Source organism: Macaca nemestrina, chromosome 1, assembly GCF_043159975.1.
Source record: "Macaca nemestrina isolate mMacNem1 chromosome 1, mMacNem.hap1, whole genome shotgun sequence".
NCBI classification, from domain to species: Eukaryota; Metazoa; Chordata; class Mammalia; order Primates; family Cercopithecidae; genus Macaca; species Macaca nemestrina.
This window is the reverse complement of record NC_092125.1, coordinates 26,253,909-26,280,780: the sequence shown is the minus strand read 5'-3', so window position 1 is coordinate 26,280,780 and position 26,872 is coordinate 26,253,909. Positions and strand designations below refer to the sequence as shown.

At 42.7% G+C, this 26,872-nt stretch overlaps 1 long non-coding RNA gene across 1 annotated transcript; it reads left to right on the top strand.

Annotated features, from left to right (window-relative positions):
• Positions 1-1,543: 1,543 nt before the first annotated feature.
• Positions 1,544-25,610, top strand: LOC105493014 (uncharacterized). Its single transcript, XR_011608451.1, has 4 exons — positions 1,544-1,686; positions 11,095-11,239; positions 18,493-18,572; positions 23,312-25,610. It is a non-coding gene; the product is annotated as an uncharacterized lncRNA (long non-coding RNA).
• Positions 25,611-26,872: the final 1,262 nt, after the last annotated feature.

The window sequence follows — 26,872 nt, the reverse complement described above, 5'->3', positions numbered from 1 at the left end:
CTGGCCTCAAGCGATCCTCCCGCCTCTCCCTCCCAAAGTACTGGCATTATAGGCATAAGCCACTGCACCCGGCCCCTCCAGTTGACTTTTAATGCCTAAACTTTTCACTTGAGAAAAATTAGCTTCCCTCAGGCTTCCTTTTGCTGGCTCCTCCCCCTCTCCCTGTCCTTTACTTGTTAAAATTCCTCAGAGTCAATCATTAGAACTCAATGATTCTCCCTCTACATTATCCCTGGAAATTTTCACCCATACCCACAGCTTCCATAACCACCAATTTCCACATGACCCACAGTTTTCTGTGTTGAACCCATATGCCTCCCAGCCCCATGCCCGTCAGCCCAGCTGCCTACTTATCATCTCCGTTAGCTATCTCAAAGGCATCTCAAATTAACCAGGTCCAGAACCAAATTCTCATTTCCATCTCCCAATCCTCCAGACAAAGAAACAATAAAAAAAGACAAGACTCTTCTCCTAGTGTTTCCTAACTTCCTGAATGATACCAACCAGGTAGATAAGCAGAAACCAGAACCCATCGTGGACATCATCTTTTCCATGCTATTTCCCATAGCCAAACTAGCACCAGATCATATTAATTTACCTGCTGAATACCTTTCAGATCCTTCAGCTGTTCATGTGTTTCCCACCACAGGCCTTTCACGTGATGTTCCATGGCCTAGAAAGCTCCTCCTTCCCTCTCCTGGCTACCTGGTCAATGATCAGGTCAATGATAACAGGCTACAGAAGCTTTTGATAATAAAGGCAAAGAAACCAGAACACCACTCCCGCACTGATAAATGACTGTGGAGATCTATATTCCTGAGATCATGCTGAAAAGATGCTATTTTCTTTAGGAAAATGTTTCCCAGCCTTTAATCAATTCACTGAAAACCAATTCCCAGAGAGGTAATTCCACAGACTCACTTTTAGGCAAGTTGACTTGCTTCCATGTTTCTCCAAGTGTGATCCTGATCCCTGGGTCACCTATATTAGAGTGTTTATTAGAAACACAAGCTATCCCAGACCTAGAGACCCAGGAACCTGAATCTTAACTATCCCCAGGTGATTCAGATGCAAGCTAAAATTTGAAATCAAGACTGCGGTTCTAGAGAGTAGACTACCATGCTTTGCAACTATCTTGAGCCAGCCTTCATTTGTCTCCTAGCAACCCTTGAGCAATGACAAGTACCTGCCAAACACTGTTGTCAAAACCTCTCTCCTAGGAAAACAAAAGTATTTTGCTTTCTAAATTCTATAGGAATAAATCTGCTTTAGAAAAGGATAATTTGGCCACCAAGGAAGTTGGGAGAGAGTTTTCTCTTTAGAGCTGAGCTGAGGGTGCTTATAAGATCCTCTGGCCTTGGGATAGATCCAGAACTGACCTTGGGAAGTAAGGCCAGCAGGAGGCAGAGCTTTGCAAGGTTTTGGCATCTGGGAGTTAGAGAGAGGTTCAGCCATGGATAACCTTGTGACCTTGAGCTGCAGTACCTCCATATGGACGAAGAGGGTTAGGAGATGGACAGGGATCAGGTGACAACTGCTTTGCTTGAAATATGACAGAAAACCTCTATCCTATGATAAGTCTCTATGTCTCCTGTATTTATTTCACTTTAGGTCATGACATTTTGAGCACAATTGTGTATGGGATGCATTCATCAATAGAGTTGGAAGCACCGAACACCATAGGAGGTAAAGTATAATAATAATAATAATAACAATAATAAAGATAGATGATAGATAGATAGATAGATAGATAGATAGATAGATAGATAGATAGATACTTTTTGTGTGTGGTTACTATATACCTAGAACTCTGTGTCCACTTGCTATAATCTCTTCATCATCTATGAAAAGTAGACAAAAGTATTAGCACAGCATAGAAGAAAAAACAAAACTAAAGTATGAAATGTATAGTAATTTTCCCAAGGTCATGCAGCTAGAAGAGTGGAGCTGGGATCTGGACCCAGATCTGTGCCTTTCCACTGAGCCGTGATAGGTGGTGAGTTAAACCTATGTGCAGTATTGATGAGTCCATTCCATCCTCATGCAAAGCCACCTCCTCCACTGGGATCCCCCAATTTTAGTTTCCCTTCCTACTTCCACTTTATTTTCTTCTTCTGTAAATTTGATTATTTTAGATTCCCCATGTAAATGAGTTTTTCATCCCGTTTGCCTCCCCCTAAACCCACTGTCACTAAACGTCTTCCTATCATTCCAGCACCTGTGAATGCACGCTGAGATGTACCAAAAGGAAGACCATGACTTCAAGTCTTCAACCAGTCCCTGAAAACATATGAGTCATTTGCTGCTGTGAACAATTTATCTTTTCAAGTTTGCATATTGAGTTAGCTTAAAGTATGTTCCTAGCCTGACTTATGGAGGAATTTCAGATCTGCTGACTAGTAAACAACAGAACAAGGTTGGCCCCCTTAGTGAGCAGCAATGAGATAAAATACAGTTCCCTGATGAGAGGCTCATATCAGGATCTTACTTGAATAAATCAGCTTTGAAAGACATTTGGAAACCACTGAAAGTTTTCAATATAGACTAAGTGTCAGCTGATGTTGAGAAATTAGTATTAATTTTGTTAGACTAAAGTGGTACTGTAGTTATATGGGAATATGTTCCTTTTTAAAGGCACATGTTAAATATTTCAAGTTAAAATAAAGTTATGTCTGCAATTTACTTCAGATTCTTCAGAAAATAACTAAAAAGGAATTAAGTGTATATGGTAAAATGTTAACAATTGTTAAATCTAGGTGTGTTCATCTTAAATTGTGTTCATCTTACTATTCTCTTTCTACTTTTCAAAAAAGTCAACATGTTCATAATAAGTGGGTTTTTTAGAGAGTTTTGCTACCAAGGCAAGGAAAAGTAATCTAATATTTATGTGCTACGTGCTTTACAAACCTTATATTATCTTATTTTGTTGTAACACAAGTAAAAATATTAATCCCACTTTATAAATGAGGATTATAAATCTCAAAGAGACTCATAACACAAAAGATGGAAGTTTAGACTTTAATCAAATGAATCTCAACCTTTGGCTATCAGGTCATCTCTAGATCTAGGGGGAAATCGTTTCTGCATAAAGCCTGCCCTTTGCCAGGCTCCACTTAGTTAATTTAATTTTGGTGAGACAGGAAGGCATTTTGTCTATTTTTCCTCCTGAACTGTTATGTCTCTGAGTATGTTTCCTAGAATGTAATAGGAAGATTCTGATTATTTTCTCGTTTCAAAGCTAAAGAGGCCTTTACATAATCAAGAAGCTCTGAGACAAATTCTTTTGTATAGACTTTGAAGGACTTTTCTGTTGAATCAGATACCTTTTCAGCCACTAGAAAGGAAAGTGGCACAAAGATATCTAGCCATCACTCCAGACACTGAAATCATGAAGGTCAAATATATTCAGAGTTCCATCCTCGGCTATCATTTCTTGTGGGACAGTATGCATGCTCTTCAGAGAGTGAATGATGTAATGAGCACCATTAAAGTCGCAGTTTTCATTCTACATGATCGACAACAACAGTTCTGCAGGCTACAGACCAACAGGAAAGCCAGCCTCCCAGGCCCACCCCACCTCCCAACCAACCCAAATACTGGCCAGTTCTAATAGTATCAACACTCACGAGATGTTAGGCCAGTTCCTCCGAAAATAAGGCAGGCAGATAAAAATCTAGGAACACTGAAAATGGGAGCCAGCACATGTTGACTTACATTAAAAAGTATACCATCATTAGCAACACGGGTGGGTAACATTAGGGCTAGAAAATTTTTCTACAAGATATCTTTCTCTGGAGTTGGGTTTTATTTTTAATTAAGTACATCTTTCATCTGAGTTCTCATCAAGACTGACATTGTAAAAGGGTGAGTAAGCAATTATCTGGATGGGATGATATCCAGGGTACTGAAAAGGATTTCAGGAAATACTTTCTTCATCCCCTAACTGATCTCTGAAATTCCTTTAAGGCGTGATTCCTTTGGCTTAAGGCTTGGGTCTCTGGAAAAATAAAACATAAAGCAGAAAAAAACTCCTAAAGTGGTTGTCAGACATTCGTATTACAGCATGCTTAAGTTGCAGGTAGAACAGGTTTTAATGGAAGAGTCACAGCAAGAAGATATTGATACCTAACTGTGATGAGTGAGGAGGAAACGTAGAGGAAGGTAGAAGAACAATTAAGAATGCATCCACTTAACCTTTTCTCGAGTCTGCTCTAGGTCGCACAGTACCCTTCATTCTTGCACCAAGAATAAACATCTTTCCATGTTTAATAAGGACCTGAGGCTTATGCTTTTACCTAAAGACACACAGTAAAAATAATATATATTTTTAAAATCTGTTTTCTCCACTAGCCCAGACCCCTTTGGTACAGTAAGTATGATTTTATGATACTGAACTTTGTCTTGGGCTCAATTGTATCCCCCCAAAATTCCTATGTTGAAGTCCTAACCCCCAGTACATGGAGATAAGGTCTTTAAAGAGGTAATGAAGGTAGGCACTTTGGGTGGCTGAGGCAGGCAGATCACGAGGTCAGGGGTTCGAGACCAGCCTGACCAACATGGTGAAACCCCGTCTCTACTAAAAATACAAAAATTAGCCAGGCATGGCATCACACACCTGTAATCCCAGCTACTCAGGAGGCCGACACAAGAGAATCACTTGAACCCGGGAGGAGGAGGTTGCAGTGAGCCGAGATGGTGCCACTGCACTGCAGCCTGGGTGACAGAGTGAGACTCTGTCTCAGAAAGAAAAAAAAAAAGAGGTAACTAAGGTAAATGAAGTTATCAAGGTGGGCCCTCATGACTGATATCCTTACAAAAGCAGATTACGATGCAGATACACATAGAGGGAAGGCCATGTGAAGACATACCCATAGGTGGTGAAGATGGCCACCTATAAGCCAAGAAGAGAGGCCTCCAAGGAAACCACACCTGCCAATACCTTGATTCAGCTCTCTTTCAGCCTTCAGAATTATGAGAGAATACATTTCTGTTGTTTAAGCCACCTTATCTGTGGTACTTTATTTTGTGAACCCTAACAAACTAATAAAAATTCTAAAATGCATAATGCTCTTCACCTTGAAATGATGTTATTTTTAACTAAGAATAATAGCATATGTTTATTCACATGGGGCACTTAGTCCTGCCCCACTGTGTTGTGGTTCAAGAAGCTCTTCTGAGGCATTAGTCATCAGAATTTCTCAAAAACTAATCAAATGAAATGCAAAGAAACCAAACAGACTAAAATCTTCAAAAGAATTTATTGCAGCCATTTGCCAATAGATTTTAGCCAATATGAACTGTTTCTCAGAAAAAAAAAAAAAATTCAGGTATCATGCAAGAGTTTCCAGGCCAACTGGTCACCCAAGTATCTTTTGATGCTGTTTTACTTCTGAAAACATCCAGGTCACTCTTTCTTATCCACGTTTTGCATTTTGTGTCCTTTACATAATTTTCAGAGGCCAGCAAGAATTCCTATTGATGATGGTTTATCATGCATTGCTTGTGGGAAGGTATAAGAAAATGGTGCAGCTCCTTTGGAAAACAGACAAGCGGCTCCTCAAAGGTTTAAATGTAAAGTCACCAGATGACCTAGATATTCCACTCCTAGGTATACAGCCAAGAGAAATGAAAGTGTATAGCCACGCAAAAATTTGCATACAATTATTCATAGCAGCATCATTCATAAAAGCCAAAAGTGTGAACAATCCAAATGTCCATCAACTGATGAACTGTTAAACAAAATGTGGTCCTATCCATGCAATGGAACATGACTCAGCAATAGAAAGGAATGAAGTTCTGATGCGTGCTGCAACATGGATGAACCCTGAAAATATTGTACCAAGCGAAAGAAGCTTGATATAAAATGCCACATACAGTATGAGTCCATGTATGTAAAATGTCTAGAATAGATCAATCTATAGAGACAGAAAATAGATTCGTGGTTGCCAGGAATTGGGGGTGAGAGGGATTAGAGACTGGTTGCTAATGGGTAGAAGATCTCCTTTTGGAATGATGAAGTGTTCCCAAATCAATTGTGGTGGTGGTTGCACAACTCTTTGAATATGTTAAAATCTACTGAACTCTATGCTTTAAATGGGTGAAATGTTACATGTATTATGTCTCCAAAATAAAGCATATTTACATATGCTTTCTCATCTCCCATTTTCCTTGGGCTGTACTCTTCTTTCCAATCCCAAGTACACACCACAGGCTTCCCCTTTGACAGAAGTCATAAAAAGGGGAATTCAGGATAGGGATCACAGTAGACAGATATTAAGGCCTTTTTCAAATCTCAAGAATTTAAAATGTCTGTTGGTTACCTACTGTATTAGTTTCCTATTGCTGTGATAATAAATCACCACAAATCTGGTGGCTTAAAACGACACAGATTTATTATTTCACAGTTATGGAGATCAGCAGTCTGAAATGAATTTCACGGGGCTAAAATCAAGATGTCAGCAGGGCTATGTTCCTTCTGAAGGCTCTATGGAGAATCTGCTCTCTTTCCTTTTCCAGCTTCCAGATGCTGCCTGCATCCTTGACTCATGGTTCCTTCCTCCATCCTCAAATCTTTTTTAAACCCTTTTAAGGACCTATGTAATTGCATTGTGCCCACCCAGAGAATCCAGGATAATCTCCTTATCTCAAATATTTAATATAACCATATGTGCAAAGCCCTTTTGCCCTGTGAGACAACCTGTTCACATGTTCCGGGGATTAGAACATGCACATCTTTCAGGAGTGTTACTCTGCCTACCACCCTACTATGTGCAGCTGGGGACTGCAGCATTAGAAGGAGCAGTGGGCCTTAGTTCAGAGTCATGGAGCAGAGGGAAAGCAGAGAGCTAAGTCCTCCCCACAGCAAATGCCTACAAAGACCACGGACCCATTTCAAGTCCACCCCAGGCACATGGACTGCACTCTCCATCTGTCACCTTATGGATATCAGCAAACAATCAACACAGATAGTTTCAAGTTTTCATAAAGGGAGCAAAAACAATTCACAGATTTGGAGTGGCTTAATAAGGAATCTTCTGAACCTTTAGAAGAGGCAGCAGTGATCTCCAGGAACCAGCATGGCCTCATGAAGATCAGAACCTGACAATGTCACCTCCCTTTCTGCTCTAGAAGGTGGATGTGATGATTAGGGAAATCTGGAAGTGCAGCACGTCTGACCTACTCCAAAGTTTCAAATGGACCACTAATAATATCCCAGGAGGCAGGATGGAGAAACATGGGCTGCAATGTTCAACCATTCTCTATATAAACAATTGGCTAAATCATCTTTGCTTCAAGACTGTTGATAAGCAGATTGACTTCATCTTGTAAGTCCCTAGTGTTAAGCCACAGGCCCGAGGTTTGACATTTTTATCAGTGGTTTCGATGAATATGTATCATGCTTATGCATAATAGCCAGAAAGGAGGTCATGAGCAGGATGTCTGGGTGTACACGTGCAATACAATTCGATTAGATCAAGGGGTGCATGTGGAGGGCAAATGAGCCTGGGAAGCTAGGTTGGGGGCTGATCTTCACTGGGTGCAGTTACACGCCCAGAGCCATGCTTAGATTATCTGTGTGTCTCAGTCTGTCCTAGCTACTATAACAAAGTACCATAGAGTGGGTGGGTTACACAACAGACAATTATTTCTCACCATTCTGGAGGCTGGGAAGTCTGAGATCAGGGTGCCAACATGGTCAGGTTCTGGTGAGGGCCCTCTTCCTGGTTTGCAGATGGCTGCCTTCTCATTGTATCCTCACATGGCAAACAGTGGAAGAGAGAAGTAAGCTCCTTCATGCCTCTTCTTATAAGGGCACTAATTCCATCCATAAGAGCTCCACTCTCTTGGCCTAATGACCTCCAAGAGGCCTCATCTCCAAATATCATCACATTGGAGGTTAGGATATCGACATATGAATTTGTAGGAGACAAAACATGCAGTTCATAGACGGTGATACAATGAAAAAACCAGAGACCGAAATGGGAAACATCCAAAATGACACAGCAGATTAGAGATGAGAGTAGAGATGCACCTGTGTGCCTGAAGATGCAAGAAAGCATCATCAGAAAATGCCGCGGCGATGAAGGAAGAGCAGAGGCATGATGGAAGGGTGCACTCTCAGGGGAGCTAAGAAAGGACAGGATCAAAAATGTAGGGACAAGCCTTAATGTCAGGTGAAAGGAATAATTTAGCAAAGTAGCATACAATCCCACAATAAAATTTGATACAGTCATTAAAACAAGGTTCTCAAAAAGTAGTTAGTAGCATGGAAAATGTTCTTTGTATATTAATTTTTAAGTGCCATTCAAATTAGTGTACAATAGAATCCCAATTTTATTATTTTAAAAAGTGTGCTTAGAAAAAAATCAGAAAGACCTCAAAACGTTAACAGCAACTGTCTCTAGTGGTGGGATTATGAGTGATATTATTTTCTTCTTTTACATCTCCACAATTTCCAAATTTACTGCAATAAGTATGTATTACTTTTGAAATCAAAAAGATAATTCCAGAGTACAGGTGGAAGAGTTGGTACGTAAAAAGGAAGAAAACTATCTTTTTATCTCAGACGAAAGAGAAGAAAGAATAAACATGCATAGAAACAAGTACTTGGAAGAAGAAAGGTAAGTAGCGTCAGTGAGGAAGCTCATGACAGACAATGTCTCAGTCAAATCAAGAAGTCAATATTCCTTAGAAAGCATTTCTGCAAAGAGGCAATTTTCCCCTTGAGTAAAGAAGACACTTTTGATTTTTGTTCATTTTAGAATTTTAGCACCTTTTAAATGAGAAATGTCAGGAAGAAACATGGTGAAATTAATCTGCAGTCCAACTGTTCTCCAAACTTAACAAAAATCATTAGGAGCCATACGAGTCTCTGCAGGCGCCTGCTAACTTTAGTAAAGCAAAGTAGGGCAGCCCTCTCCATTTACTGGCAATTATTCCTGGCTACCATCACATCAGCTGCCACTCATCTGCCATTCATTGGCATTGCATTTGCCCAGCCAATTAAGTAATCAGCAATAAATAAGAGTCCATGGCCAACCAATGGCCAAAATTAGCCTCGGATCTCTCATCTGAAAAAGGAAGACATGCTTTCAACATCTGAGGGGAAGGTAGCAATATTCAAATGATTTGAGCATAGGAAATAGGACAGCGCTTCTCAGCTATGCCCAATGAATTCAACAGTCTATCTCTGACATCAGTAGGATGTTTCTGCTAGAGCTTAATGGTTTTCTCTGTTCTCAATATCCTAACTTCCCATTAAAATGGTCTGTTAAGAGACCTGTGGATCCAATGCCCTCATTTTACAGATAAGAAAACTGCGCTGGGTGCAGTGGCTCATGCCTGTAATCCCAGCACTTTAGGAGGCTGAGGCAGGTGGATCACGAGGTCAGGAGTTCGAGACCAGCCTGACCAACATGGTGAAACCCCGTCTCTACTAAAAATTCAAAATTAGCCAGGTGTGGTGATGCACACCTGTAATCCCAGCTATTCAGGAGGCTGAGGCAGGAGAATTACTTGAACCTGGGGGGCAGAGGTTGCAGTGAGCCAAGATCACACCACTGCACTCCAGACTGGGCAACAGAGCGAGACTCTGTCTCAAAAAAAAAAGAAAACTGAAGCCCAGAGAGATTAATTGACTTCCCTCAAAGTCTCATAGCTGGTGGGTGGTACAGTTGAGAAGAGAAACCAGGTTTGCAGATACCAGGCACCTGTTCGCTCTCCCTCACCAACCCCCCATCCGCACTTAGTGGAAATGAGTACCAGAATGATGGGATGGGTGGCACCATACATTGTCCAGTAGAACTGATGAAGATGCCAGCTGGGACTTGAGGAACATATGTTCCCAAGAGAAGCAGAACAAAAGAAGAGGTGATAGCCATTGGAATCTTAGTCTCCATATTCATAGTAAAACCTCTTGTATACATTTACCTAAATACTTTCTTTTCTTTATTTTTTTTTGAGACAGAGTCTCTCAACATGTCACCCAGTTTGTCTCGAACTCCTGACCTCATGATCCTCCCCTTGGCCTCCCAAAATGCTGGGATTACAGGCATGAGCCACTGCACCTGGTCCAGTTTTCTTATCTGTAAAATGAGGGCACTGGATGCACAAGTCTCTTAAAAGACCATTTTAAAGGGAAGTTAGGATGTTAAGAACAGGGAAAATCATTAATCTCTAGCAGGAAACATCCTGCTGGTGTCAGAGATAGACTGTTGAATTCACTGGGTTAACTGCGAAGCACTGCCCTATTTCCTATGATCAAATTGTTTGAATATTGCTGCCTTCTCCTCAGGCGCCCACCACCACATCCAGCTAATTTTTGTTTTGTTTTGTTTTTAGTAGAGACAGGGTTTCACCACATTGGCTAGGCTGGTCTTGAACTCCTGACCTCAAGTGATCCACCCCCCCCACAGCATCCCAAAGTGCTGGGATTACAGATGTGAGCCACCATGTCCGGCCTGCCTAAATACTTTCTAAAACCTACTTTTACTTTGAGCCTATACGATCTCAAGATTTATCAAATGCCATATATTTACTACCAGTTTTACAAAATAATGCAGTACGATAGCTCCTTTCTGGTAGTGACCTGATATCCTCATCTACCTAGAATATAAGCAAAAAAAGCAAAAAGGTCCCAGAACAACAAATAGTGATGGACTGCAGCCAGCCCATGCTCAGATACTCAGATACTAGAGTCATGGCTGAGACTGCATTCGGAACAACAGTGAGGGAAGAGACTGAAGGCCTACAAATGTAGACACGAGGGCTCAGAAGGCAGAGTTGCAGGGTCAGATAAGCAGAGTATTAAATGAAGGACATTGTAATGAAATTAGGTACAGACGTGTCATTTGTGGAGTCTCAGTTTCCTTTACAGCAAAATAGGGATAAATACTTCTTTATTTGCAAATTGTTTTAAAAATGAAAAAAAGATTAAACATGTAAAGCACTTAGCACAACAGTTAACATATACTAATTATTCAATAAAGGATAACTACTATTATAATTAGTGGGAGCAATATTTAATTGTGGCATTAGAAGACAGAGAAAGTGTTAATAATTTTGTTTAATTTCCTATAATTTTATTCCTTCCAGAGGAAACTTTTAGTTACAAGCACGTAAATAAATAAAATCAAACTCAACAGGAATGACATTCCTGAGGATGGAGATACATTTTTTTTGTTGACCCATTTAAACTTGAACATCAAGTGATAATCAGTCTCCAGTCAGAAAGTCCCAGGTCAGTAAATCTGAATACATTCTCTTGCTTGTCTTCTTCTACAGACAAAAGGAAAGGGGCATTTGATTTGCACCTTGCCCCAGTCCATATAGATCATAGGGAGGTACAAGTACCACTACTCCACTGGCAAGATACTTTTCTAAACGGCACTGAAGAGGCCCAAGGAGAAAAGTGGTTGACTTGCTCTTTGGGAGTTTATTAATATAATCGGGTTCACAGTATTAAAGACAGTGATGTTCCTGAAGCCCTTTCTAGGCCAAATGTATTATTATGCAAAACAGCAACTTCACAAAGCCAGCTTCGGGAAGTCTAAGATGCTTCCTCAGCAAGACAGTGCCTGCAGACTCACTGCAGCAAAACTCTGCATTGCACCTTTCAGCACACACACGGAAAGGTCTTTGGAGAACTGCCTATTTTTCACAGCCAGAGACAGTAATGCTACTGCCAATTAAAAGACTACTTAGGTCTGTGGTAGATGATAAAATGCAGGCTAGAATTAAGATATTTCCTGCAAAATGCAGACCAAAATATCCTGAAATATTTTGTTATGGATTAACAATCAAATTACTAATCTCCCCAACCTTCACTTCTAACCTTTAGCATGATGGTCACAGGACCAAAATGACAAAGTCTTTAAAACAGCATCTGTCATGTTCTGAGAAGCATCCGACATAAATTATCTCACTTAATTTTCACAATCACTTTGCCAGGTAAGAACTATTACAGCCATTTGAAAATTAGGAAATGGAGGCTCAAAAAGTAATTTGTCCAAGGCCCACAACTAGCAAGTGGCAAAACTAGGATTTGAACCCAGGCACGTCAAGCTCACAGTTTCTCACAGTGCTAACCACATCTAGCCACTGCATCACTGTTTCTTTTTTTGTTTGTTTGTTTTTTGTTTGTTTTGTTTTGTTTTTTTCCTGAGACAGAGTCTCTCTCTGTCGCCCAGGCTGGAGTGCAGTGGCGCCATCTCGGCTCACTGCAAGCTCCACCTCCCGAATTCACGCCATTCTCCTGCCTCAGCCTCCCAAGTGGCTGGGACTACAGGCACCCGCCACCACGCCAGGCTAATTTTTTGCATTTTTAGTAGAGACGGGGTTTCACTGTGTTAGCCAGGATGATCTCAATCTCCTGACCTCGTGATCCACCTGCCTCAGCCTCCCAAAGCGCTGGGATGACAAGCGTGAGCCACCGCGCCCGTCCGCATCACTGTTTCTTCAGCCAATCCCGCCAGCACTCATGGCACACTCGCTGTGTAGAAGGCATTGTGTAAGCAGCTCTGGGAACATAGATGGGAGAGAGATGGATCCTGCCCTCCAGAAATTCACAGTTTAAAGGCAGACATGTAAGTAAACAACGACAATTTATGACTGTATAAATGCAATAATTGAAGTAGAAAAATGGCAGAAAGAAGTGTTTGGTAAAACTTGAGGACATTTGATTTCCAGCCCACTGCCTCTCTCGTACACACCTGCCATTTTAAAATACAGGACTACACGGGGAGGCCCAGGATGGAGGAACACTTGAGCCCAGGAGTTCAAGGCTGCAGTCAGCTATGATCATCCCACTGCACTCCAGCCAGGAGACAGTGAGACACCGGCTCTGAAATAAATAATTAATTACTTTTAAAATAAAATAAAATATAGACATTATAGAATACCAATCCTTTGAAAAAAGTTGCCTGCTGTCTCATTCTGCAGCTGAGGATATTAAAGCTCCAGAGAAGGAGACAAACTGCTTGGATCGTGAAATAACTGATGGGCAGAAACAAATGACTAGAACTTGAGTTTCTTGACTGACGGTTGCATGGTCTTGCCGGTACACCAAATGCCACCCTGGGCTATCACTCACCAGAAATCTGGAAAGACTTTTGCAGGCAGCAGCCCACATACATGGTTTTTTCTTTTTCTGTCCTACCTCACTCCCCGAGGGAAAAATACATCAGCTAGCCTTTGGAGGTGGTATAAAGGAGTATAACCTATGAGTGAAGATGAAATATTTGGAATTGCTAGTTAGTGTCTTAGAAGGAGGCTGCAAAGAATGAAGCTTGGAGAAGATGGAGTCTAATGGTGAAGGGCGCTGTTCACAGCCCAAATAAAAGCCTCAACTCCCTTTGCTTCCTTCCTTTGAGGTCACGTCTACTAGAGAGATACTTTTTTTTCCCATGTGAATATAATTGGTTTCACTTCACAATTAGCACCTACTGAGGTAAGTATTCACACCTATCTGCGGTCTAGTAAGACAGTTCCAGAACTTTATATAGCAGCCATGGGCACGTACCTCGAAAACCTCCAAACCCCCACCAGCATCTCCCACCACCACTCCACAACCACCGCCCCACCACTACCACCCCCCACCACCACACCCCCCACCATCAGCCCACCACCACCCACCACCACTACCGCACACATCACCACACCCACCACTCCCCACCACCATCATCAACCCCCACCACCCCCCACCACCACCACACCCTCCCACCACACCACCACCACCCACCACCACCACCATCACCCAACGATGACCACCACCATCACCCCCACCACCACCACCACCACTACCACACACAACACCACTCCCACCACTCCCCACCACCACCACCCCACACTCACCACCCCCCACCACCACCACACCCCCACCACCACCACCCGCCACCACCACCACCACCCCCCTACCACCACCCCCAACGATGAACACCACCATCACCCCCACCACCAGCATCACCACTACCACACACACCACCACACCCACCACTCCCCACCACCACCAACCCCCAACCACCACGACACCCCCCACCACCACCCACCACCACCACCATCACCCCCCTACCACCACCCCCAACAACGAACACCACCATCACCCCCACCACCACCCCCAACAATGAACACCACCATCACCCCCACCACCAGCATCACCACTACCACACACACCACCACACCCACCACTCCCCACCACCACCATCACCACCCTCACCTTCCCCCACCATCACCAACCCCCACCACCACTCATCATCACCACCCCCACCACTCCCCACCACCAGCCCCCACCACTACCACTACCACCAACCCCACCCTCACACCACCACCCCCACCACCATCCCCACCACCACCACCAGCTCCCTACCCCATCCCCACCACCACACCCCCACCTCCACCACCAGCTCCTTACCCTCATCCCCACCACCACCACATCTCCCCCACCACCACCACCATCACCACCCCCACCACCCTCAACCACCAGCCCCCACCACATCAGCCCCCACAATCACCCTCCCACCACCACCCCGCCACCAACCCACCACCACCCACCACCAACCCCACCACTACCAGCAGCTCTCCACCCCCATCCCCAACACCACCACACCCCCCACTACCACCATCACCACCACCATCACCCTCCCACCACCAGCCCCCACCACCACCATGTGAGCCCCCACCCTCACCCTCCCACCGCCACCCCTACCACCACCACACCACCCACCACCACACCCACCACTCCCCACCACCACCACCACCACCACCATCACCCATCACCACCATCCTCACCACCACCACCAGCTCCCTACCCCCATCACCACCACCACCACACCCCCTCACCATCACCACCATCACCCTCCCACCACCAGCCCCCACCATCATCCCCACCATCACCCCCCACCCTCACTCTCCCACCACCACCCCACACGACCACCCCCACACCATTCCCATCACCCCCCATTATCCCCGTACCCCCATCCCCACCACCACCACCCCCTACTACCATCCCACCACCACCACCACCACCATCATCCCCTACCCTCACCACCCCCCAACCACCCTCCCACCACCATCCCCACCAACCCTCACCAAACCCCCTACCCCCATACCCACCACCACCATCACACCCCCACCACCACCACCCCACCAGCACCCAACCACCACCACCCCCCACCAACCCCCTACCTCCATCCCCACCACCACTTCGATCCCTCCACCGCCGCTCCCAGCCACCACCCTCTCTCACCCCATGCCCTACCACCCCTACCACCCACCTGCCCCCATACCCCACCACCACCACCATCCTCACCACCACCCCACTCACTCTGCCACCCACACCCACCACTACCACCAGCCCTTCCAACCCTGGAGCATAATGGACAATAGTGCCAGCTCCTGCTCTGTGAAATGCATTGCTCTCTGAAACCCATTGTGGTGTTTGTATGGAGGCCATGCTTCCCCAGAGGCTCCTGGTCATAGATGAGAGCAGCAAGGCTGCTACAGCTGACCCACTCCTGTGAGACATGGCACTCTGAGGTGCCAGGACCGTCAAATGCCTTCTTGAACATTCGCTAGGCTACACAGAAGTCTGAAATGCTTCCACCCAACTTCTCCTTCCTCTCTCCTTCAGTTGGGGTCGGATTTGCATTTCAGTCTCACAGCTCTCCCAATAGCTCCCAGCCTCCTCCCCATTTCCTCTCATGGTCCTTTAATAAAAATCTCACACACCTAATCCCATCTCGGAATTGGCTTGTTAGAGGGCCCAGACTAACAGCTTAGCACAAGAAGTGCCCTGGACAGCACCAGGTCACCAGGATCCCACCATTGAAGTACCTGCCACCTTAGCCTCACATTGCATGGCCTGGGTCGGGAGGTGCCTTCACGGCTTCTTCACCTACCCATCAAGGAGTTCCTTCAGTCTGCTTTGCAATGCTCCCAGCAACCTGACAATGGGATTTCCTATCAACAAGACCCAGTGATCGACCCTAGTATGCGAGGGATAAGAAAATGCAAAACATGGAGTCAACAGTTCCTGGCATTTCATTCATCTAAGAATGAAACTCAACACCACTCTGGCTAAGAGCTTAAAAACAGAAAAATACAACAGGGCCCTAGAAAGCTGGGGTAAAAGCCAGCCAGGGAGAAGCAGCAGCTGAAGCCATACTGTATGGTCTAACAAGTCAACAGCAGCAGTGCAGAGGAAACCCATCTGCTTGATTCCCAAGGAGTCTGGAATTTCTGGGGAAAGCAGCAAAGCACAACTCTGAAGACAGGAAAGTGCCCATCCACCCGAGCCACCTGTTTTGGGACTCCATCACTCTCCAAAATAATTCTAAATTCAGAATCAACCCACATCTGCAGTGAAGAATATACATTCATTAGAAATTTAGGAATAAGGTTCTGCTGAGAAGGTTGAATTTTTCCATGGCTTCTCTCAGGGTGGATTGATGAAAATTGATTTCTTATTGATAAAGTGTTGTGTTTTTTATTTTTTAATTTGGGCCTCCTTCCCTTTTATGCTGCTGTTTGCTGCCCTTTTGCCCGTGTGTACAGAATAGAAACTAGGCTCATTCGTGCTGCTTTTGCCCCAGCCCTTCCTATTTTGAGGACCTTGACTTCTGGCTCAACTGCTCTAATCCTCTATTACCCATCATGCCCTCAGGAGCTACCAAGCAACTCGTGCAGCTGAATTCCCCAGAACCCTTCTTCACAGGGTGTCCATGGAAATCATCTCCCTTTCACCTTCAGATTCTGGCTCAAATAAATTGTGGGCGATGAGTCACCTAACTCTGTGACTCATATCTGGTCTCAATACAGGTTTTTTATGAGTCGAAAAAAGGCATCCATATAGATAAGACAAGAAGGAAAACTAATTAGTGAAAATAGTTCTGCGAAGGTGGTGAGATTAGAGATCCCTGTGTGTGGTTTGAAATTTTATTTAATGCATAAATGATGACAGAATAAAAATGGATAAATTCCTGTAAAATAAAAATTCATCATTACAACTTTATTCTTCCTCTGAGCCAAGAACAGGGCTAGAATTTTTTTGAGACAAAGTTCAAAATTTTATTTCTGCCTCTAGATTTCTTTTCCAAGGTCAAGTTCCCTCCACTTTGCCACTCCTTTTCTCACGCAATCCTTTCTTTCCTCATATTTGAGGAAAGGGAGAGATTTCCCTGGGGAAGGAGAGAGAGTTGGGATGTGGTATTAGGAGTATCTTTGCTATTCACTCTTCCTGGAATGCTCTTCCTCCCACCACCTTGAGGTTTTTGTCCAAATAACTTCTCAGTCTGGTGTTCCTTGACCACCCCACTACAATTTGCAAACCACTCTTCAACCTCTAGTACTCTGTATTACCTTCTCAGCTTGATGTTTCTTCATAGCTTTCCTTATGAGAGCCAAGATTTTTGTTTTATCTACTGCTCTTTCCCCAATACCTAGAACAGTTCCCAAAACATTCTCAGGTTCGTTCAATGTGTTGTTCAACTCTTTTAAATTCTTACTGATTTTTGTCTGATTGCTCTATTCATTACTGACAGAAGTATAGTGAAATCATCCACTATGGTCGTCAGTTTCTCTACTTATTCCTGAAGTTTTGATAATTTTTACTTTATGTATTTTGGGATTATGTTACTTGGAGTAAAGAAATTTAGAAGTGACTTATATCATGAGGAATTGTCCTTCGTCATTATCTAGAGATTGTTTATTTCTAATAATGTTTTTTTTCTCTTAATGTCTGTTTTATCTGATTTTAAAATAGGTACTTTGACTTTTGGTTTTGGTTTTAGTTTGTATGGTATATCTTTTTCTAACATTCTACTTGCAGTCTTTTAGCTGGTCTCTTGTAAAGAGTATATCCTTTCTTTCTAATACAGTTAGATCATTTTGGTTAGGGTATTTACTCCACTTACACGTAACATAATTTGACATGTTAGCACTTAAGTTGGTTATTTACTACATTCCTATTCTACATTTTTTCTCTTCTTTCTTGCTGTATTTGAATTGATTATATTTTAATCATTTACTTCTTCCCCTCCACTAGTTCATAATTATACACACTTTTTTGAATTGTTTCAATAATTATCCTTGAAATTATAATATGCATTTATGACTTAACAAAGTCTGATGATAATATCCTCACTCCTCCTAGAAAATGTAAAGACGTTAGAACATTTTAACTCCGTTCTCTGACCCCTGCTCCACCCCTGTTGTGTGCAACTGTTGTCCTATATTTAATTCTGTAGATTTTTTTAAATTCCAAAGGACATGATGATGACGATGATGATTGCTTTATACGCATTATTTATTTCCATTTATCCGCATATTAACATTCTCATTCATCTTAAATTCTCTCATTTGGCATCATTTTCCTTCTTCTTTATCCTTTAGAATTTCCTTCTCTGTTGTTCTGCTGATAACACATTCTCCCAGTTTTGTCTGGAAATGTCTTTATTCTCCTTAGACGTGAAGCTTTAACTTGGTGTTTTCTGCTTTTAGAATATTGAGTGCTCTGTATTTGGAATCCCATTGCTCCTATTGAGAAGTTAGCTGTTGGCCAGACTATTCCTACTTTCGAGGTAATCCAAGGTATTTTCTTGGTATTAATATTCTCCTATGATATGTTTAAGCATGGATCCTTTTTAAATATATTCTGTTTGGAACACACTATACTTCTTAAAATTATGGAGTAATGTATTTAATCTGTTTTGAAAAATTCTGTCATTATCACTTCAAATATTACCTCCACCCCATTAGAAAAATTTGACAGATGCACTATTTCCTTTCCCTCTTTCTAAGAATCAGTTAGATGATTGTCCTACCTTCTTACTGTACTCTCCCTGTCTCTTACCCTCTCTTCAGTCTTTTTATCCTTTTGGCTCTCCACACTGGATAGATTCTTCTAATAATATTCAATTTACTAATTCTCTTTTCCACTATATCTAATTTTCTGTTAATTCCATCTGAGTTCTTTACTTTTTTTATTGTGATTTTTAGTTCTAGGATTTCTATTTGATACTCTTTTTAACTCTATTCTGTCACTTTTTAGAATTTCTGGGTTTTGCTAAAATTTTCAAGTATTTGTTTTCTTGAAGAGAGCAAACAGTTGTTCTATAGTCTCTGTCTGATAATTCCAATATCTGTATCACTTTTGTACCTAAACTGTCTTTTTTTCTGTTGATTCTTATTCAACATGTCTTATTTCCTCATGTGTTGCATTGTCTTTGATGGTGTAGTACATATTTTATTTGAAAGAAAATTATTTGCTGAAATAATTTGAGACCTAAGATATTGTTATTTTCTTAGGGCATTTTTGTTGGCTTCTACCAAGCAATAGAGACATTAGCAGTAGAAGACCACTTTAATCTAGGTTGAAGGCCTTTGGATTTGTGGAACATCATATGACACAAAGAAACTGGACTCTTGCACAAGGAAATAAATTTCTGGTTTATCTACACTCTTAAAGTACAGCCCCTTGGGACCATAGCATAAAGCAGAGGTGATTCACCAAGGTCCACTAATTACCACTTTTTCTCTCTTCTTCAGGAGCCACAAGAAAGTACAAATCAGTCTCTCTGGTCTCCTTTGAACTAAAAAGTACCCCCAGGACAAAAGAGGCCTGGTGTTACTCATTTCTCTGGGTCATCGCCTGGTATGTCTCACTATCTTGCTAGCTCTTTGATGGTTTTAAGGAGAGGTTTTTTCCCAGCATTTTGTTGCCTTTGGCAGCGGTGGCTGGCCCAGATTGCCTCGTCTATTATTACCAGAACTGGAAGTCCTTTAGATTGCCCAGATCCATGGATTTTGTTTATATCAGAGAGCAAGATAAGTATTCAACTTAAGTCATACTGTTACTTTAGGTTTCTATCACCTGCAGCCAAATCTAATTTTAATAACAGCATTCTTATCACACCAAACAGGGGAAATGTATTCTAGCTCCTTATTTATATTCTCTCTCTCACTTTCTTTGTTTGACTTTCTCCATACCCCAATAGCCACCAACAATCAGATGCCCCAATGGTTTTGAAACTCACAAGAGGGGCTGCCTTAGCCATTTGTAATGTTATAGGTAGCTTTCTTGCAACATCCACAGGGGGAGGAGGTGAAGAGGAGGAAGAAGAATCATCCCTTAACACAAACACTGCATTCCTGTAAAAGATAGGCTTTTCCTCTCTCTTCAGTCCTCTTTATGTACAGTCCTCTGAAGACTGGCCTCAGCAACTCACAAGGGTCCTCTGAACGTAGAATGTATGTTCTTTGCACCTCCTGTGCTCAGCTTTGAACTTCAATCACAATTCTAAAAGGAAGAATTATACTCTGTAGCTAATGCTGTCTTGCTACACTCCAGTAAATAGGTAATATATTCTCAACATATTGATTATATCTTCATGTATGTTTTATTGTCCAATATAGTGATTATATCTTTATGTATATTTTTATTGTTCATATATTGAGAATATATTATGGTTTTGAAGGGCAGTCATACATACTGTTTAATGGTTTTGAAGGGCAGTCATACATACTGCTTTTCATGTATTCTTATAAAGTTGTCATTAGTAGCATTAGCCATCTTCATTTTTTAATCTGTTTTATATTCTAATGTTTTCCACGCAGACCAAAACAAAATAATTGCTTTTAGATGTTTTGAAATTACTGTGTTTTTCAAATATTTGTTCATTTCATACAGTTAACTTTTCTTCCTCTAATGGTAGCAAAGCTTACAGTGGTCTTAGTTGGATCTCCCTGTTTCCGCCAGCTTTGCCATGCTCATGAACTTATTCTCCTCTCTTAATCTTTTAGCAGAAGGGCAACTCATAGGGAATCTTAGCACACCTAGTCTGGGGAAAAGGAAGAAGGGAAGTAAAGAGGAAGGAAGATTCCAATTTGCTACAGAGAATTAAGGGAAATGGTGTTTTGTTTTGTTTTTAAAGTTTTATTCAAATAACAAACGGCTGACCTTCATGGAGTGATTCTTTGATTTGTTAACTCAACGTGTGCATCATTTTCTCAGTCTAATTTCTCAGATACCAACTGGGGGTGGGATGGAGGAAGAATCCAATGGAGAAGGCAGTAGATCCTGAGAACCAGTGGTTGGGAAGAGTCAGAGGAGAAAAGGCCAGAGCAGGGAAAACACATAAAGTTAAGGCTGGAGATGACAAAACAAAATGCTATCATCTACCCTATTTAACCCAGTTCACCTGTCTCCCATTGCCTCACAGCAACACCTTTACCACATTCTTAAAGCCCCAACCAACACCCCATCCTTAAAAGCCAATCAACTCTCTGGGGGATCTTGTATCCTACATGACAACAAAAACCGAGATCATTAGATGGTAATGCCTTCAAGTCCTGGTCTCCCCACTACAAATTTATCTTCCCTAGGTGAACCCTTGCTCCCTCCTTTATGTCATAGAGGAAGTTTCTTTTTCCCTATCTGAGGAGATAGGGAAGCTGTGCTCTAAATCCATCCACTCTCTCCTCTTCACTTTGCCACTGGCTCAGGATTGTGTACTTAAAACTGCTCAAGGCTTTCCCCTCTTTAACAAGAAAAGCCTCTCTTCCTATAAATTCTTTGTATACATTTAATATAAGTCCCCTCTATCTACCACCAAACCTCTGTGCTTTCTTTCGTCATCCAACACCCACTTCTCTTCTTCCATGCTCCCCCACTGGGTTGTTTGCTTCCACTGCACGTATGGTCACTTACAGCTATGGTCTGACATGTATGTGCCCCCAAACTTATGTGTTGAAAGTGAGTCACTAATGTGATGCATTTGGAGGTAGAGCTTTTGGGGAATGATTGGGTCATGAGGGTGGAACCCCCCATGAATGGGATTAGTGCACCTATAAAAGAGGCCCCAAAGAGCTGCTTTGCCTCTTCCACCACATGAGGACACAGCTAGCAGGAGCCATCTGTGAACCAGAAAGTGGGCCCTCACCAGACACCAAATCTACTGACACTTTGATCTTGGATTTCCAGCCCCCAGAACTGTGATAAATAAATTTCTGTTGTTTATAAACTACCCAGTTTGTGGTATCTTGTTCAGCCACTCAAACAGACTAAGACATTTACACATAAATGACTCTGCCCTGGGCCTCAGACTCAAACATCCCACCACTTACTGATCATCTCCATTTGCATTTCTCTGAGATACTTTAAACTCAAAATGTCCTACTGGACATCATTTTTCTCCACTCTCTAAATCTGGGTCTCCTTCTATTCCCTTTCTCAGTAAATGGTCCCCAAATTCCTCCAGTCATATAAAGCAGAAACTGAGGTTCTTTCTTGATACCTATTTCTCCTTCAACCCTATATCCGATCCATCCCCATATCTTATTGTCTAACCATCTAGACATCCCTCAATTCTGCCTCTGTTTATCTCCTTTGCCACCACCCAGTAACTGCTGACTGATCTGCCTGCATGTAGCTTGCCCCAGCCAATCTATTCTCTACAGTAGACAGCAAGGTCTTTATAAAAATGCAAATCTGAATCTGTCACTCCCTTGCTAAAAATGATTCAGTGACTTCCCAATGATCCTAGGGAAAAGCACCCAAAATCCTTAAAATAGTGTAGTAACAGAAATCCTATTTTGAAACATAGACACACCCCACACACTTTTCTCTTATGCCAACCCAAAAAAGTAAATGTATCCCCTAGATGGCCAGAGCCATCCATCTGCTCTGGGAAAGATTAAAACTGCAAAGGAAAAATGCAAAGAAGCTGGGAGGAAGAGTTCATATTCTGATTTTTTACTTTGAAATGGAATTTTGCAGCAAGCCAGTAGTCATGCAAGAAAAGATTTCCTGAATTCCTTTATCCTCTCTTTTAGCTTAATCCAGAATCAAGTCTGGCTGCCGAGATCATGGGTTCCCCACAGAACACATAAGGTTCCCCTTGCTGTTCTATGGTAGAAAACAAAACATCTAATCCATACTTCTCATTCTGCATACATTCTCTTATACAATGAGCTCCTAGCTGAGAGCCCACAGCCTACCAGTGAAACAGGAATTAAAAGAAATTAAAGAATGTGTAAGCAAAAACTCAGTTGTGTGTAAGAAAACCCAATTCCCCTTGAGGAAGAGAAAGAGCTGGATTCCTTTAAAATTAACTGCCTGTTTTTCTGTGGCTAGTGAGCCTTATCTCTCCCTTTCCCAGGCATTGTGAAGACCCTGTTTCCCTAGCTGTGCAGATGCAAGGTCACTAGGCAGATAAACTCAAGTCATAAAATGTGTTTTTCCTTGGAAAGTAAGAAATAATGTAATGCATGCCTCAATTGAATAACTGTCTTTGTTTCTCACTGTCTTCCCCCTGCACAGATCTCCCCCCACCCCACAAAATGCTTAAAAGGTAACCAGACTCTTTGTTCAGGGCTCAGTCTTTTTGGATGTTAATCTAACTGAGTATGTGCACCTAAATAATAAATAATATATATCCTCCTCGACCCTCGGTCTCTCTGATTCCTCAATTATCCCGCTGCACCAGGACTTATAGGAGCAGAAATCAGAAGACTTTACTCCACAAGCTTCAGGTGGACATGTGGACAAAGCCATTTGAGAACATGACAAAAATACAGCAAGAGCAGAGACAAGATCAGATCATCCTGGGGGCAGATGCTGGGCTCTTACCAATTTGAGAGAGAAAAGGAAAAACAACCCGGCTACAAGATGCACAAGTAGCAGGCCATAGCCACCAACATCAGCAGAGCAATTGGAGGCCAGGAAGACAAGGACGCTTCTGAAGAGACTGAAAAAAGTAGAAGACAGTCCAAGTCACTGCCAGGTTCCAAGGTCTCTTTTGTCATTATTGTTACAAGTACCAAGTCAGCCAAAATCCTCTCCACTCTTCAAAACCATCTTGAAGAGTTGCAGGTCAGGGTTGCTGCATCTGAGCATGTTTACTCACAAAAGGTTACAGATGCTCCTCACCTTACAGTAGGATTACATCCTGATAAATGCGTCATAAGTTGAAAACATCTCATAAGTCGAAAATGCATTTACTACAGCCTAACCCACTGAACATTGAAGCTTAGACTAGCATACCTTAAAACGTGATCAAGACACTTCCCTCAGCCTACATTTGAGCAAAATCACCTAACACGAAGCCTATTTTATAATAGAGCATTGAATAGCTCACATAATTTATTGAATACTATACATTACATGGAATTTGTGACAGCTTCACACCATCGTTATGTCAAAAAAATCATTAAGTCGAGCCACCGTAACTCAGGGACTGTCTGTATTTATATTTTTACTTCACACTAAGCTTTGAAACTGAAATTTTTGCTCCTCAGCAGATGGAGTTTCTGAGAAAGACCAAATTAGTTATAGAGCACTAAAAAAAAAAAGAAGAAGAAGAAGACAGAGGAGGAGGGCAACATGGAGCAGGAAGAAGGAGAGAAAAAGGAAGAAACCATTATTGCTCCCTCATCTGAACTGCACTGCGAGTCAGCTGGGGCTTCTACCACAGTGTCCTGGAAGCCATGTTTGCTGCCCATTTCTGGACTCTCCAGCCACACTGGCCTCCTTTCCGTTTCTCAAACATGCTGTGGTTCCTGCCACTTCCAGATAATCTCTTAACAATCTATTCCTTCTGCCTGGAATGCTTTTCCTCCCACCCAGCCCCGTCCTGCCCAGCTAACTCCATTCTTTGGACCCTGCATCACTTTCCCAAGAAAGCCATTTCTGGACTTCCCTGACCCCTGCCTCCCATCTTCACTGGCCCAGAGTTCCCTACCCTATAGTCTCATTGCTCCAACCCAGGCATTGCTGCCTCCCAGGACTCTTCCCCATCGCTAATATAGTCCTGCTTGATTGTTCAGTTAATTTTGCCTCCCCTGAAGACCACAAGCCATGTTGGCAACGATGGTCTTGCTCACCATTGCACCTCCAGTGTCTAAAAACCATAGGCATGTCAATTCATTTTTGTTGAGTAATTGTTCAATAAGTGCACAAATAAATTCACATTAAAACTTGTCCAGAAACAAAGGAGTTTTCCTGTGAGAAGCAGCTGCTCATTCTGGGGCATTTGAGTGCAGTGAGATGACAATGACGACCATTGGAGGTGCTTTCAAAGCGATGGCGGTACTAGACAGATGGCTGGAGTGCATACCCTTTAAGGACTCACCTATCTCAGAAGTCATGTGTGTTTCTGTAGGTGTAAATGCACAGAGAGACCGGAAGGATATGTGTTCAGCTTCTTTTCAGACTGTGAAGGTCCCTGCAACCAGAAGGAAAGCTGTCTTCAGGAAAGGATAAAGGGAACGAGCATCTGTCTGTGACTCTGGTGGTTGCACAGGCTGGTCACCTCAAGGTGGAGTGACACCGTGGTGAGACCAGTGGAGCACCAGTGAGGAAGCTCTCATAGACCTGAGCCAACTGAATTAATTAAGACCAAGAACAGTAAAGGGACCCAGAGGGCAAACTCTGAGAGGCAGTCATAACCAGCACCCTCTCCCCAAACCATATTACTCATTCCCACAGAAGTGTGTGTCTGCTTGCCTTTAATCTGTTCTGACTGTAAGCCATTTTGAGGTGGATATCCCAATCCCAGTGATGGCTACCATGTTCTGCACTGAGTAGATGCTTGACACACATCCAATAAGTAAAAGCGAGTCTTTATCACTTGGGGTTTGTTGTTTCCCCATCGGTTGCTCCTGCTGCTCAAGGGTGTGTGTGTGTGTGTGTGTGTGTGTGTGTGTGTGTGTGTGTACACGTGTGAATTGAATACACACATTTAGGGGGGTGGGATACAGAATTGAGGCACCAACAAGTATCCAATATGAATGTCTTTAAAGTCAGCATCAGCAGCGAAGAAGGTACTGCACATAGGATGTGCAGGGGAAAACCTTCTTACCAGACACAGTCCACCACCAAAGCCCCCCTGCCTAAATCTGTATTTGAAAAGCTAATTAAAAATGTTTTTTTTCTTTGGGGTCTTCAATTATTTGCCTTTGAAAGCTCTTTGTTAAAATGAAAATGCCTTTGGAAAGCGGAATGGTTTAAACTTCTATCACTTTGCATTTTAGAGGGGATTACGGTGGATAATTAAGAAGAGCCTGGAAAACCAGACCCCAGATTATGAGTGAGGAAAGGTGGGCCAAGAGGATGAGAAGACCCAGCAGAGAGAGCTGCTGTCAAAAAGGGCCTTGTCACCTTTAAATATCATTTCACAACTTTGCTTGGGGAGGCCCAAGGTTTAACTGCCTCTCCCCGAAGAAATCTAAGACAAATGGGTAACCTTAGGTTAGATTCGATTAGGAGAAAAGGTGCTATACTCACTGAAGCTTTTTATGATTAAAGGCAACAAGCAGCATCTTGGAGCTCTGTAGCAACAAGACTTTTGCAGCCTGGCCATCCATCCCCTGGTTGCTCGAATGAGGAGCAGCAGCAGATCAAGTCACATATGCAGTGGTGGGATGAGGTCTCAATACCTGCTCCAGAGAGCTTAGGCTCTAGTGAGCAGCATCCAGGGAAGTGGGCGTGGAGAAAGAAATGAAGGATGGAGAGTGGGAAACAATGAGAGAGAAGAGAAAGAGAAAGGCGGGTTAAGCATCTGGAAAATTACTGCAGTCTCATGGCTTTGGCTGCTTCAAAGCCTGGATGAGTCATCAGCTGGTTGCCTAGGCAACAGCTATTTTCCTCCCGCTGCTGATCAATTTCATCTGCACAAATGTCCCATGAAACTGTGAGCTATGAAGATAATATACCTGAGTCACAGAAGTCTCATCAGACAAGGTCTGCATTTCAAGTGTTCTGAAAAAGATTTTATGTATACCAAGCCATCCACCTTCCCACTCCACCCCAGACCACACACACACACACACACACACACACACACACACACACCCCTACCCTATGGGTAGTGATGGGCCAGGA